This window comes from Bactrocera oleae, chromosome 5 (assembly GCF_042242935.1).
Source record: "Bactrocera oleae isolate idBacOlea1 chromosome 5, idBacOlea1, whole genome shotgun sequence".
In the NCBI taxonomy this organism is placed as follows: Eukaryota; Metazoa; Arthropoda; class Insecta; order Diptera; family Tephritidae; genus Bactrocera; species Bactrocera oleae.
Window position 1 is genome coordinate 24,855,948 of NC_091539.1, and position 13,681 is coordinate 24,869,628.

Genomic DNA, 13,681 nt, shown 5'->3' on the forward strand with positions numbered 1-13,681 from the left:
ATTTTGTTTTCGGCACAGCTCGAATTTTCTACCACTTTCTATCTTTATTTCTAGTCCAAAGAACTTAACGCTTTACTACTCATTATCCGAATTCACAACTTCTTACTAATATCTTAATTGCTCTCTACACAACTTCGATTTCGCTGTCTAGTTAGTGTGCTTTTACACGGGGACTCAAAATAGTCTCAAACCAGTTTATTGTGGGCGAGGGGACGACGAGGAAAGGCGAAGGGACCGTGCCACTTGTGTTCGGGTGGCACGCTTTGCGTTCTTGTTCGTAACAGCTCGCTGCTACCCTTTTCAGCATTCCTTTTCACTTTCAACTCCTTTGAATGGTTGCAAGAGCGCTCGGTTTCAAATGAATTCGATCGCAAATTTGAATTCTGTTATCTATTTTTTGTATGTAATATGCAAATATGTATGCATAGAATAATAGAAATATTTTCAAAAATTGTAAATAAGGAGAAAATTAAGATATAGATTATGGAGTAAAGAAATGATGAATTTTTTATACGGAGTAAAGAAATTATGAGTTTTTAATACTTAAAGATTAGGAAATTCCTATTATCAATTTGGCCTTGAAAATATTAGTAGCGGATATTCAATGCATTCTTGTGGATTAGGGAATTCCCGTCTTTAGTATTTGTTTGAAACTATTTAGCGGGTAGGTACTTGTATTATGCATATTGTTCTACCATATTCATGGTAATTTATTGCAAGCAAAATGTGTGACCATCATCTCAACATACAAATCAAATACGCAGCACGCAGTGTTGCGCAGTCGAACCGCACAAATATTTACGAAAATTTTGTGAAAAGGAATGCAGAAAAACTAGACTCGAGTTGCTGGACTCTTTTTGACCACCATCCCAACATACAAATGAAATATGCAACACGCTCTAAGTGTTGCGCAGTCGCACCGCACAAATATTTACGAAAATTTTGTGAAAAGGAATGCAGAAAAACTAGACTCGAGTTGCTGGACTCTTTTTGACCGTGTAAATGCACAAAGCGACACCAAAAGCAAGGATGACATGATGCGAGACTCTCTCATTTTCGCTGATTTTTCTGTTATTCGAACAGCTGATGTCAAAAAAGGCGGTATGCCAGAAATAAACCCGCTAAAAATAGCTAACAAAAGCAGAGCGAAAAGAAATTTCAAGGAACGACACAAATACTTTTGAATAACGTGCAACTAAATTTTATTTGTTAATTTAATTAAAAACCATGTTCTATTATTATGACTTGTATTGTTTCTTTGTTATAATTTTTTTTATTTATATGCTATTTTTTTATGTTATATGATTTTTTAAAAATTGTATTATGAAAATACAAGTATATAGGGATATATATGCGTTATATAGGCCTACTCGGGGACGGAGCACCTAAAAATAATATCGAAATGCAAAATACCCCCAAGTTCTTTTTATAATACCCAATCCATTTTCGTTCGACAGTGGCATGGTTGGCAAATGTTATAAAAAATGTGGGTTTTGAGAGCTCTTTTTCGATTCAAATAGTCTCGCATCATTTCATCCTTGCCAAAAGAGAATTTGCCGAAAACGAGAGTCAAAAGAATTTGTGAAACGAACGTTGGAGTTATCTACATTTATCGAAAAGAAATTGGTATTCCAAATTTGAAACAACTATGATAACGACATAGAAACACTAGTTCTTTGTCGTTGTAATAATTGATAGCGAGATAAAAACAAGTGCGGTTATTTGAAGTGAATATAAATAATTACTGGAAAAAATCCTACGTATGCCAAATATGTAAGAAAGGGATAAAACCATTGACTTTCAATATTTTTTGAAGTGATATTTCGAAAAAACTTAATGTCGCGATGGAGACGGTGATCATAATTTTAATAAAATTGTAAAATTGCATTTTTATATCTACATATGAAGGTGTTTAATGGGCGGACTCAAAATTGAAAATAAAGAAAAAAATTGCACACAACAAATCCGAAGCATTTATTATTATTATCTTTGTTAAATATGGGTCGGCTTTAGAATAACGTCCCACGCTTTCGGGGATAAAATGGGTATGGGCGGATAGAGGAGATCCTCCAGATCAAGAATATATAGATATAGAGCCGCGGGAAACCTATGGTTTTCGAGATATTTGGGTTTAAAGTTCAAAATTTCGACTATTTAAAGTACGTATTTTTTCGTTATAGAATGAATATACACTTATATTTTTTACTTTTATATCCACTAACACTTCACTAATTCGTTTTTACACATTTTTTTTATATTATATCATAAAAAATAGCTTTATTTCAATATTTTAATTATTCTTCAATTTTTGTGATTTTCACAATAACAAGATGGTTGTAAATGTCAAATAACCAGTGTTGCCTAATTTATTTTGCAAACGAAGAAAAATAAAATAAAAAGAGAGATTATACCCTAAATACAGGAATCATAATTGTTTATGGACACTAATAAATCTTTTAGTTTCCTTCTTTTGATAAACCCAGGTGTTGCACCTTGTTTCCTTCTTTTGATAAACCGACCAGGGTTATTTTTTTGAAGCGCGGCCGAAGGCCGCCAATACAAAAAGTAGTTCCACGCAAAAAGACCTTAGTACACCTGGGTGTTGGATCGTCCAGGGTTATTTTTTTTGAAGCGCGGCCGAAGCCCGCCAACCCAAAAAGGAGTTCTACGCGAAAAAGTAATATTGTCATAGAGGGTATAACATAATCCTTAACATCAATGCTCTCTAACCGATATTAATACTGTTACTTTTGAAGAAAAGTACTGTTTCGTTTTTTCCATTTGCTATTTACTTCATATTTGGCAAATATAATTCAAACGCGTTTAGTGAGTTGTGCTTAAATTGTGGAAAAGGATAAATTATAAAAGTTATTATTCAAGTTTTTATTTTAAAAATGAGTGGAATTTCAACAAATTTTAATTGGGGTATAATCTGTTTTAATTTATTTCAGTTCACTTACAAAAGATGTCGATAAGGTAACACTGGTTATTTGACATTTTGCAACCATCTTGTTATTGTGAAAATTACAAAAATTGAAGAATAATTAAAATATTGAAATAAAGCTATTTTTTATGATATAATATAAAAAAAATGTGAATAGTGGATATAAAAGTTAAATATAAAAGTGTATAATTCATTCTATAACGAAAAAATACGTACTTTAAGTAGTCGAAATTTCGAACTTTAAACCCAAATATCTCGAAAACCATAGGTTTCCCGCGGCTATATCTATATATATTCTTGATCTGGAGGATCTCCTCTATCCGCCCATACCCATTTTATCACCCAAAGCGTGGGACGTTATACTAAAGTTTTCCCTTAAATATTATTATATATTTAAATTCACAAAGTGGTTCAAATATTTTCTTAAAAACAACAAATATAAACGAGTTGCGATATGCTTTAAGAATACGAATATAGAAACTAAGCGACAACCACTTGGAAACGACAATTAAAACGAAAACGAAACGGTCAGCATGATTTTATCACTTATCAATACGCTTTATGTGTGCGCATTAATTTATATGTATTTCATAATACCAAAGTTCATACACATCTCCCTCAGCATGCGTTAGCCCAACAATCATCTTTTCGCGACGATGGCAAAAGATAAAACTTATAAATTGAACAACTTTCTGATGTTTCTTCTGAAAGATAGCCCCGTAAACTCGCAAAACACAAAAAAAAGTGGCAATACAGCTCTTGTCGATTTAAAAAGTTCGCTCGTACATAAACATACATATTTACTATGACGGTCGGCCGTCCATAAATTTTGTTTTCGGCACAGCTCGAATTTTCTACCACTTTCTATCTTTATTTCTAGTCCAAGAACTTAACGCTTTACTACTCATTATCCGAATTCCCAACTTCTTACTAATATCTTAATTGCTCTCTACACAACTTCGATTTCGCTGTCTAGTTAGTGTGCTTTTACACGGGGACTCAAAATAGTCTCAAACCAGTTTATTGTGGGCGAGGGGACGACGAGGAAAGGCGAAGGGACCGTGCCACTTGTGTTCGGGTGGCACGCTTTGCGTTCTTGTTCGTAACAGCTCGCTGCTACCCTTTTCAGCATTCCTTTTCACTTTCAACTCCTTTGAATGGTTGCAAGAGCGCTCGGTTTCAAATGAATTCGATCGCAAATTTGAATTCTGTTATCTATTTTTTGTATGTAATATGCAAATATGTATGCATAGAATAATAGAAATATTTTCAAAAATTGTAAATAAGGAGAAAATTAAGATATAGATTATGGAGTAAAGAAATGATGAATTTTTTATACGGAGTAAAGAAATTATGAGTTTTTAATACTTAAAGATTAGGAAATTCCTATTATCAATTTGGCCTTGAAAATATTAGTAGCGGATATTCAATGCATTCTTGTGGATTAGGGAATTCCCGTCTTTAGTATTTGTTTGAAACTATTTAGCGGGTAGGTACTTGTATTATGCATATTGTTCTACCATATTCATGGTAATTTATTGCAAGCAAAATGTGTGACCATCATCTCAACATACAAATCAAATACGCAGCACGCAGTGTTGCGCAGTCGAACCGCACAAATATTTACGAAAATTTTGTGAAAAGGAATGCAGAAAAACTAGACTCGAGTTTCTGGACTCTTTTTGACCGTGTGAATGCACAGAGCGACACCAAAAGAAAATTTGAAAAAAATGAGACTCTTTTGAGTCTCCGTGTAAAAGCACACTTATTACTGGTAATTATCGTCGATTCGATTTTGCTCTATCATCCGTGTTCGTCACAATATACTGCTGTAGACAAATTTATAAACGTTATGCGTTCTTTCATATTTGTTTACATGCACACATAATTATGCATATGTATGTATATGTATGCATAAGCATATATGCAACCGCTTGATCTTTTCAGATCTTATGAAAAGTAGTAAATATATTATTTATATAACCTATATTAATTAAATATTTAGGTAAAAATACAAACCTCACGTTATTATATTATATATATATTTCAATAGATTCTATGAAATTCATCAAGAAATAGGTAAATTTTTACATACATGTTTATGTTCTTTGATACCAAATATGTATATGCAGAATATCTATAAATTATATGCAAAGTCGTTAGCGTTAGCGTTATTTTGCTCATTTAATACTCAAAATGCTCAATTCTGCTATTTTCGCTGGTGTAAAATTCTGGTGAAATCCGCTAATAATTTTTTTGGTGAAATCCTCTAATGCGACGAGTACCCCTTCGAAAAGCGGAACATTTTGACAATTGTCATACCATGAACCTTCTTTATAATATAAAGACGTTCGTTACTCGTTTTGTGTCATAGGTTGATTACATGTGTAGTAATGTTTTCCGCTTCCAAAAATAATCTCACTGCGCTGTGCAATCTGCAACGTTCATTATCAAACACCAGTTTTTGCATTTTGCCCAAAAAATGTATACGTTGCTTCAAAGCTGCCAAGACCGCTACCCAATTGCTGTCCATAAGTTTGTGGAACGTTGCATATTCCGAAAACTTATCTATTGTGAGATACATGACGTTTCTGTATAGAAACCAAATATCTATGTAACCAATTTTTAATTTCTTTGGTTATTATTTTAAAAAATTTAGGGTAAAAAAATTTATTTATCAGTTCAAGAAATATTTTCTGAGTGCTTCTGTGATTGTTACATTGGGTAGGTGTTACATTGGAAGGTGTTTGTTCTTTATTATAGTTAGTATTTTATTTTTGTCCGTGATTTCTATTAGTTTTATCTTTGACTTATACAATGTTAAATCTTCGAGTTGAAGAGAAATTCAAAAACATTTATGTATATTCAATAAATGTTTTTGAATTTGAGAAAAAGTTCGTCGTTCTCACAAAAAATGCACATTAGCCCCATTTCTAGCAGTACTTTTCGCATTATTTCTTTAAATTTGTCATGTGATTGACACTTTTTGTGTACAATTTTTATACAAAAATTTCGTTTTTACCCTAACTGAGATGGATTTTTTTGTAATAGTTAACTGATTTTTCTGTAATAAAAATGTTCAATATTTTAAGTTATCTTCTTGTGCACTGTCCCGTCCATGAACCATGTCTCTACCTGTTCTCCACTGTTATCGTTTTTAGTTTATTAAATAAATTTATTATTTATGTGTCTGCTTAAACCATCCGCTACCGTGTTATCTTTACCCTTTATATAGGTTATATCAAAATCGTACTCTTTAAGAAAAATGTTCCACCTAATCACATTAAAGATTTGTAATCGGTTCGAACTACAACTTTACGACCGTAAAGATATGTTCGAAATTTTTTTACTGACCATACTACGGCAAGCACTTATTTTTCTATAGTCGAATAACGAATCTCGTGGTCGGCTAATGTAGGTGAGCAAATTGGGTGACCGCTTCAGCTTAGCGCTGACCCGATGGCCAACTGAGATGCGTTGAAATCCGGTGGTTGTATAACTGGTTCACTTGAAATTAACTTTAATTGATAGGCAACCTTTGCAGAATCATGTACAAATTTCCGATAAAAGCTTGTAATGCCCAAAAATTGCCGATAACATCGCTGTGATTGTGATTTTTGTTGGATCTGGTCTGATGCCATCAACTAAAACAACACGGCCCATAAATTTCGTTTTAAATGCTGCAAAATGGCAGTTTCCGCCTTAAATTTTCAAAATTTGATTATTTTAGTTTCTTCAAAATGTTAGTTATGGAGTCAATATGTTCAATAAAGCTAGTAGAAAAAATTAGAATATCATCCAAGTATGCTACACAAATTTTATTAACGTAGTCTTTTAGAACATGATTTGTTAGTCTTTGAAAAGTTGTGGGAGCTGTTTTTAACCTAAAAGGCATATGATTTTAACTTTTATTGGCCACCTGCCGTTGAAAAGACCATTTTGACGGCTCTAACATGTGGATGTACTTCGATCAAGTCTTTAGCAAAGTCAATTTTCCTAAAGTAACTGCATTTTCCTAATTTGACGAATATGTCCTCCATATTTGGAATTGGAAATTTTTGCGTCGATTGTCTGTTCGTTTAAATTCATGTATTTTATTAGAATTCGCCACTTTTCTTCGCCGCCGTTGTCAATTTTCTTAGGTACGACCCATAACGGCGATAAGGACTGTTGCTCGAAACAATTATATATTGCACTAACATCTAATTTATTTGTCTGTCTACTTCGGCACAATGAACAACTGGGTATCTATAAAATTTGGTATAAATTGCCGAATCTGTCTTAGTTCTAATCCTATGCTTGCAATAGTAAACGGTAAACTCCTACCTTTTTCATAAAATATGTCCTGATACTTGCTCAGTATCTTGATTTGTAATGTTGCTTCATCCCTTGAATTTAAATGTTTTGCAAATGTGTTATTACATTACTATTATCACATAATTTGTTTTGACAACTAAATACTTCCAAAGTTCAATCTTATATATATTTCTCTCGCATTGCCTGTAACAAACTTCCGAGTTCCATAATTAATATCAAGGATGACATGATGCGAGACTCTCTCATTTTCGCTGATTTTTCTGTTATTCTCTTTCCCTGATTATTAAAATCAGAGAATTTCGAAAAGCTGACGTCAAAAAAGGCGGGATGCCAGAAATAAACCCGCTAAAAATAGCTTACAAAAGCAGAGCGAAACGAAATTTCAAGGAACGAAATATAGCGTTTAAGCTAAGCAGTACATTATATCCCAATATACTGTCGAAGTAATCGTGAAATGGTAATTGGATAAAGTCGATCAATTGATTTTCTTTCGGATATTCTTAAAATACCACATATATAAAAGTGGTACGCTATACCGTATGTTTGTTGAGACATTTCCGTTTAGGAGTTTAATATTGAAGGGAAGAGACATTATTTTCCATTTCGGATCACAAAGCCTAGGGTTTATTCTGCTAAATTTAGCACCAGTATCTATAATAAGTTTTATATTAGTTGAAACTAAAATCTTCCATTATTATTGTTGTATCGTCCCGTATTTCTATAATTTTATGTCTGCACGAAATCCGTCCGTTTTATTACGATTTCATTGTGGTCTGCTGTTGAAAATCGAGACTGTATAATATGAATAACACTTTTTATAATTTTAAAAGCTTCGTTTAGAATGTTGGGTTACGACTTACGATTATACTTTTGACAGGTTTCTAATTCTAGCATTACTTTCACTATTAACTTCAGGGAGTTTATTTTCGTTAAAATACAGTGCATTATTCAACCGACACAAAAGTATTGCTAATTTATAACAGAAATGATCTTATCTTGTCAATTAATTCTCAACTGAATTTTTCTCGCCATGAGAGTCGATTAGAATGTTTAATTAATGGCGTACTATATAGATTTTCGTTCATTAGAAGAGACCTTCTTTCGCTACCCGTAATTTTGTCCCCTTAACAGAACTTTGTATTCAACAGGAAATGGCACTAAATGGTGCCTCCATTAAGTCGATTCTTTCAATAAAATTAAAACGAGCGTCTCTATTACCATCATAATAGGGAATAGAATTTCAATTACTAGAAATTATCTTAAATTTTCTGTTTATGTCTGATTCCTCCATGTTTTTTTCACAAACTATTATTTTTATTTGCCTTTAAAAGGTTTGTAATTCTAAAAAAATTTAAATAGTAGAAAATGAAAAATATAAGTATGTATTTTAACTATGATTAATACATAATACTAATACTTATAAAAGTAATCATAAATATTTATAAAAGTATACTAATCGTTTTCCTTTTATTTCCCTGCTTCTGTCCTTCCTGGGTCCTTTGTTGTTGCTGTCACCTGCTGTCCTTTGTTGCTCATAGGTTTTTCCTTAAAATATTGTTATTTCTCTTTGTTGTTGTTTGTGCATTGATTTCACTTAAATTTTTTTTCTCAACTGTAGAATTACACGTTTTAACGTTCTTTTACCAGCATGTTTTTTTTTTGTACAGTCACAACATTAAGCTGTACTATTGTGTAATTATCACCTTATTACTTGTTTTTGTCAGTATATTAACACTCCAATCGAAACTGTTTTAAATATTTTTTTCTGTTTTAACTTTTAATTAACCTTTTTTAACAGCTTTAACTTGTTTCACTGTTTTGATTCAACTTTTTAACTGTAGTAGTTTTTCTTCTTTTTTAACTGTTTATATTTTCCACGGTTTTAATTTAATTATTTTAACTCTTTTTCGGTTTTAATTTAACTTTTCAAACTTTTTAACTGTTTTAATTTAGTTTTTTAATTGTTCTAACTCTTTCGCTGTTTTAATTTACTTTTTTAGTTGTTTTAATTAATTTTTTTTTACTGTTTTAATTTATTTTTAACTGTGTAACTTTGTCAAATAGTGCGTGGTAAACCTTTTTCTCGTTATAATTTCATTTCGGTCGCTTTATAAAATAGTAAAGTCAAAGTACGTTCTCCAAAAACCGGAATTTTTCCAACTTCTCAAATATGATATTAGGAACTGAGCAGCGGATTTATTTTAATAAGAAATTTCACAGCCTAAACCGAAAAATTATGATTAGAAAACCAAAACTGACAAACAATTTCTGACTTCTCGAATATCTCAGCACGTGTCTTGATTTCACGTGGTTCTTAAATGCCGACTATGCACTCAAGTGCAGTTTTTATTAACGCCAAATTTTTCCAATTTCGCGTGGTTCGTTACCGACTGCGCCAGTTAAGTAAAAATTAGTTCTTTATTCTTGTAATGTCGAATTTTAACTGAAATTTTGTAGTTACAATGAATAGCTTATAGTGTAATACGAATGACGGGTAGGGTGGGAGATAAAATAAATGTTTAGTATAAAAGGGTAAGGAAGATAATGAGGAATAGAGATTAAGAAGGATAAGTGTTAGAAACGTACAAAATTGGATGCATAAGGTTTGGGGAATAAATGGATACATAACAACATCGTTGATAACGGATACCATGGTTTGTTAACAGTCCTGAAAGCTCATCAGCTAAGCTTAATAATAAGAAGGATAATAGTACCCCATGTGGATATCCCCCTGTGATGCCTAATTGTAACTTACTCAAACCTATATTGGATTCATCGATTCTCATTCTGAGATCGTACGTACGTCCCTCATTTCAACTGCTTGGATCATTTGATCGAACGTATAGGAAAGCCCATGCCAAGTCGCCGTTTTTGAAATCATTTTGTTATCTAAATTGTACAGAGAAGTGTTAGTCAGTCTACCTGCTCTGTACGAATCTCGGCATGGATGTAATGAATTGTACTCCAAGGCGATTACCCTGATTTCAAAGTCTCTAAAGATTTGTCATACTTTTGAGTAGAAAAGAGTTCAGACCAATCGCCCTGTGAGAATTGGTCGAAAAGTTGCTTCTTTGTTTTCTAACAGCCGGTTTCACGAATTTAAATGAAAAATAATTAAATTCAGTTTCACCAGCTACGTATTTAGTAATTAAAGACATTACCATTCGACAATTGTCTGAAAATCTGGTATTTATGGTTTTTAGTGAACTATATTATTATGGAAAAACATACATTGTTCAACATGAAAAACTTTGTACGAGTAAAAGTTAACAAAATAAAGTTTATTTAGTTCCTGCCCTACTTGGAAGTGAGCCACTAGAAGTGCAAATTATAATCTTTGAACGAAAGGAAAAATAATTTTTTTACTTTACAATTAGCTGATTCTCATATCCGGATTTCAAGGGCATGCTTCACAAGTGTACATTGTTGATGTAGTTCGTGTGCTTCTTTTTTTTTAGTTTACACGTAACGTGTGTTTGATTGCATTGATGTGCAGTGCTCCCAAGGCTCAAAATCTGCATAAAAACAAGTTGTTTAGGATTTTTAAATCGTAAAAGCCCTGGTTGGTACCGTCTTTTTTACTTGTATGTTTTAGGTTGTCTTGTTTGGTAGCTTTCGCTCAACTGTTAAAATATCTAACAAATACATATATTTGTATATGAGAATACAAATAAATACATAATAAATATTTGTTAATGATGTACATGAATGATCGAAATCCCTAACATTTTTTTCTAATGGTAGGCAAGATTTTCTTTCCCATTGGCACCCGCCCGTTCCATACACATTTTGTTTGTATTTGCTTCGATCTGCAGTTTCCATTCTGATTAATAAATACAATTCATTTGTTTTAATAATTCAACGGAAACTTTAAATGTGAAATGTTCTGTGATGTGATACTTTAGAGTAATAAAAAACATTTATTAATTCAGAGCTAAAACGTTTAATTCCTTTTATTGAGTGTTGAAAGATTAAAAATCAGTTGTTTTAATATATCACAAAATCACAAAAAACGATTGCAATAGTTTCTCCGTATATTAAACGGTCAATATATAATATAACAATTTTTGGGAAAACTTTAGTTTAGCATCGGTCGGTCCAACACCGGGGTGTTCATAATTCAATCGTGTCAAACTTCTTTCCGCACTGGCGGACTTCGGCCGCGCTTCAAAAAAATTAACCCTGGTCGGTCCAACACCAGGGTGTTCATAATTTAATAACGTCTAACTTCTTTCCGCACTGGCGGCCTTCGGCCGCGCTTCATAAAGATAACCCTAGCCAATCCAATACCGTCATTTATCAATAGAAGGGAAAGAACAAAATTATAGTTCATGTATTTGGGGTATAATCCTCTTTTATTGTTTATTTTAATTCGCTTTCAAAATATATATATTTACATATATATATATATATATATAATAGATATGGCAGCACTTGTTAGTTGTCAACATGGAACCCATTTGTTATTGTTCATATAACGAAAAGTGTGTAAAAATTAAATGCTTATTTAAAGCAAATACTTAAATATTTAATATAAAATAAATATGTAGAAACATTGAAGTGAAAAGTTAGTGTGTAATAAGTGCATAGTATAAAACAAAAGATAACCATAAATCGAAAATTGTAAAATGAAATTTGTGAAATTTTCAACTTAAAATGCAAATATCTCGAAAACAATAAGTTTCCGGCGGAAATAATTATATATATTCGTAATTTGGAGAATCTCCTCTATCCAACCATACCCCTCTTAACCCTGAAATCGTGGGATGCTAAACTAAAGCCCACCCCAATTTTTAATCATACTAAATGTTGCGTGTTCTAATTTCCGATCTGACTACAATGGAAAATGTTATAAATAACGCTTACTTTGAGGCGCTCTCATATTGGAATAAGTTTCCTTTAATCCTGATACATAGTTCGGACGAGAAAATTGTGTTCTACTAGCAATAATGTAGAATAAATTAAATAATAAATAAATAAATGAAATTTACAAACACAAATAAAATTATTTTAATAATCAAAAATTAGTTATTAGATTTTTATTAGTAAATAACTAATGCTATTTTATATAAGCTGTCTGATTAATTGATCCAATAAAGTGATATTTTCATAAAGAAGAAGATTTTTGCGATTTTTTAGTGTTTTGTATATTTTGGGCATTGGTGCACTGAAACAAGTTCGCACTACCCCTTCTTTCCTTCCTGTTTTTGACTCGCCGCTGATTAAATCTTTTTGAATAAGCAAACTTAAAATTGATATTTGCGCAAAATTTGTTTTGCGTAAAAAAGTTATTTTAATAACGGTACTAATAGGTCGAGTATTCATGTTTTGTCTCTTATGCTTTGTGCTGGCCTTGCATGTACATATATATACTCATAAATATTGCTCATTTGCTTTTAAATTATAGCCCCGTTAGGATTTTAAAAAAGACAATGACTTTCTCTTGCATTTAATGGGAATCTAATATTTGTGCAGAGTTTTGAACCCGATACGTCAATGAACAGTGCGCAAAAATGCTTTATTTAAAAAAAAAAATTAGTTTCTATCTGATTTACGATTTATTTATTTTTTTTTTTTTTTTTGAAAGCGGGGACGAGAGCTGCATATTTCGGCAAGATAACGTGCCTATACATGTTTCAACGTATACGATGTCATTTCTAGAGTCGAAATTTACAATTGTAAAAGGCAGTTTGATTCCTTAAATGACATCATTGTTGAAAAATGTTCAATCATCGACATACAACATTCTTAAAAATGTATTCAATTGGGTGCGCCCACGATTACATTGTTGACGTTGGCGTTGGATTCACTTCTGGAAAAAAGGGCGAGTGTAGGTGCGACTCAATGGTTTAGAATATGGCCATTTTTCTATAAGTAACGAACTTTATTTGATTTGTCATATTTGCGGTTTATTGCGGATATTTCAATTTCTGCATGTATGTATTATTATGCGGATTGTTTATTACTTGCATTTTTGGTAATTTTTGAGGTTGGTAGGAAGCATAGTTTAACGACAGGTCTGGTTAGCGTTCCGTTTTGGGTACGGAAGTCAACTAATCGTGTATGAAAGACGGAACCATGATGTAGCTTCTCTATGCAACCAAGCCGCCGTTTTGTAGGGGGGGAGACAATCGTCATGTTTTAAGACTAAATCTCCAAGATTTGGCGCCTTTTCGGCAGTTTTCCACCCATACCTTTTCTAAAGGTCCTTTATATAGTCATCCTTCCTTCGGTGGATGAGGGTGGGTGGGAGACCTTAACATGGACGCCTTTACGTGAAAATGCCCAGCAAAATCGACACGTTCGCATCATCGACTTATACATAGTGAAGATCTTGCACATGAAAATGCATTTCTTTATTTTGGGCTTGAGTCTTGGAATATAAAACTCATAACGGACTATTTGTTGCATGAGGCGATG

At 32.4% G+C, this 13,681-nt stretch overlaps 1 pseudogene; it reads right to left on the bottom strand.

Moving 5' to 3' along the window:
* Positions 1 to 7,924: 7,924 nt before the first annotated feature.
* On the bottom strand, positions 7,925 to 8,552 carry LOC138857343 (uncharacterized; annotated as a pseudogene).
* Positions 8,553 to 13,681: the final 5,129 nt, after the last annotated feature.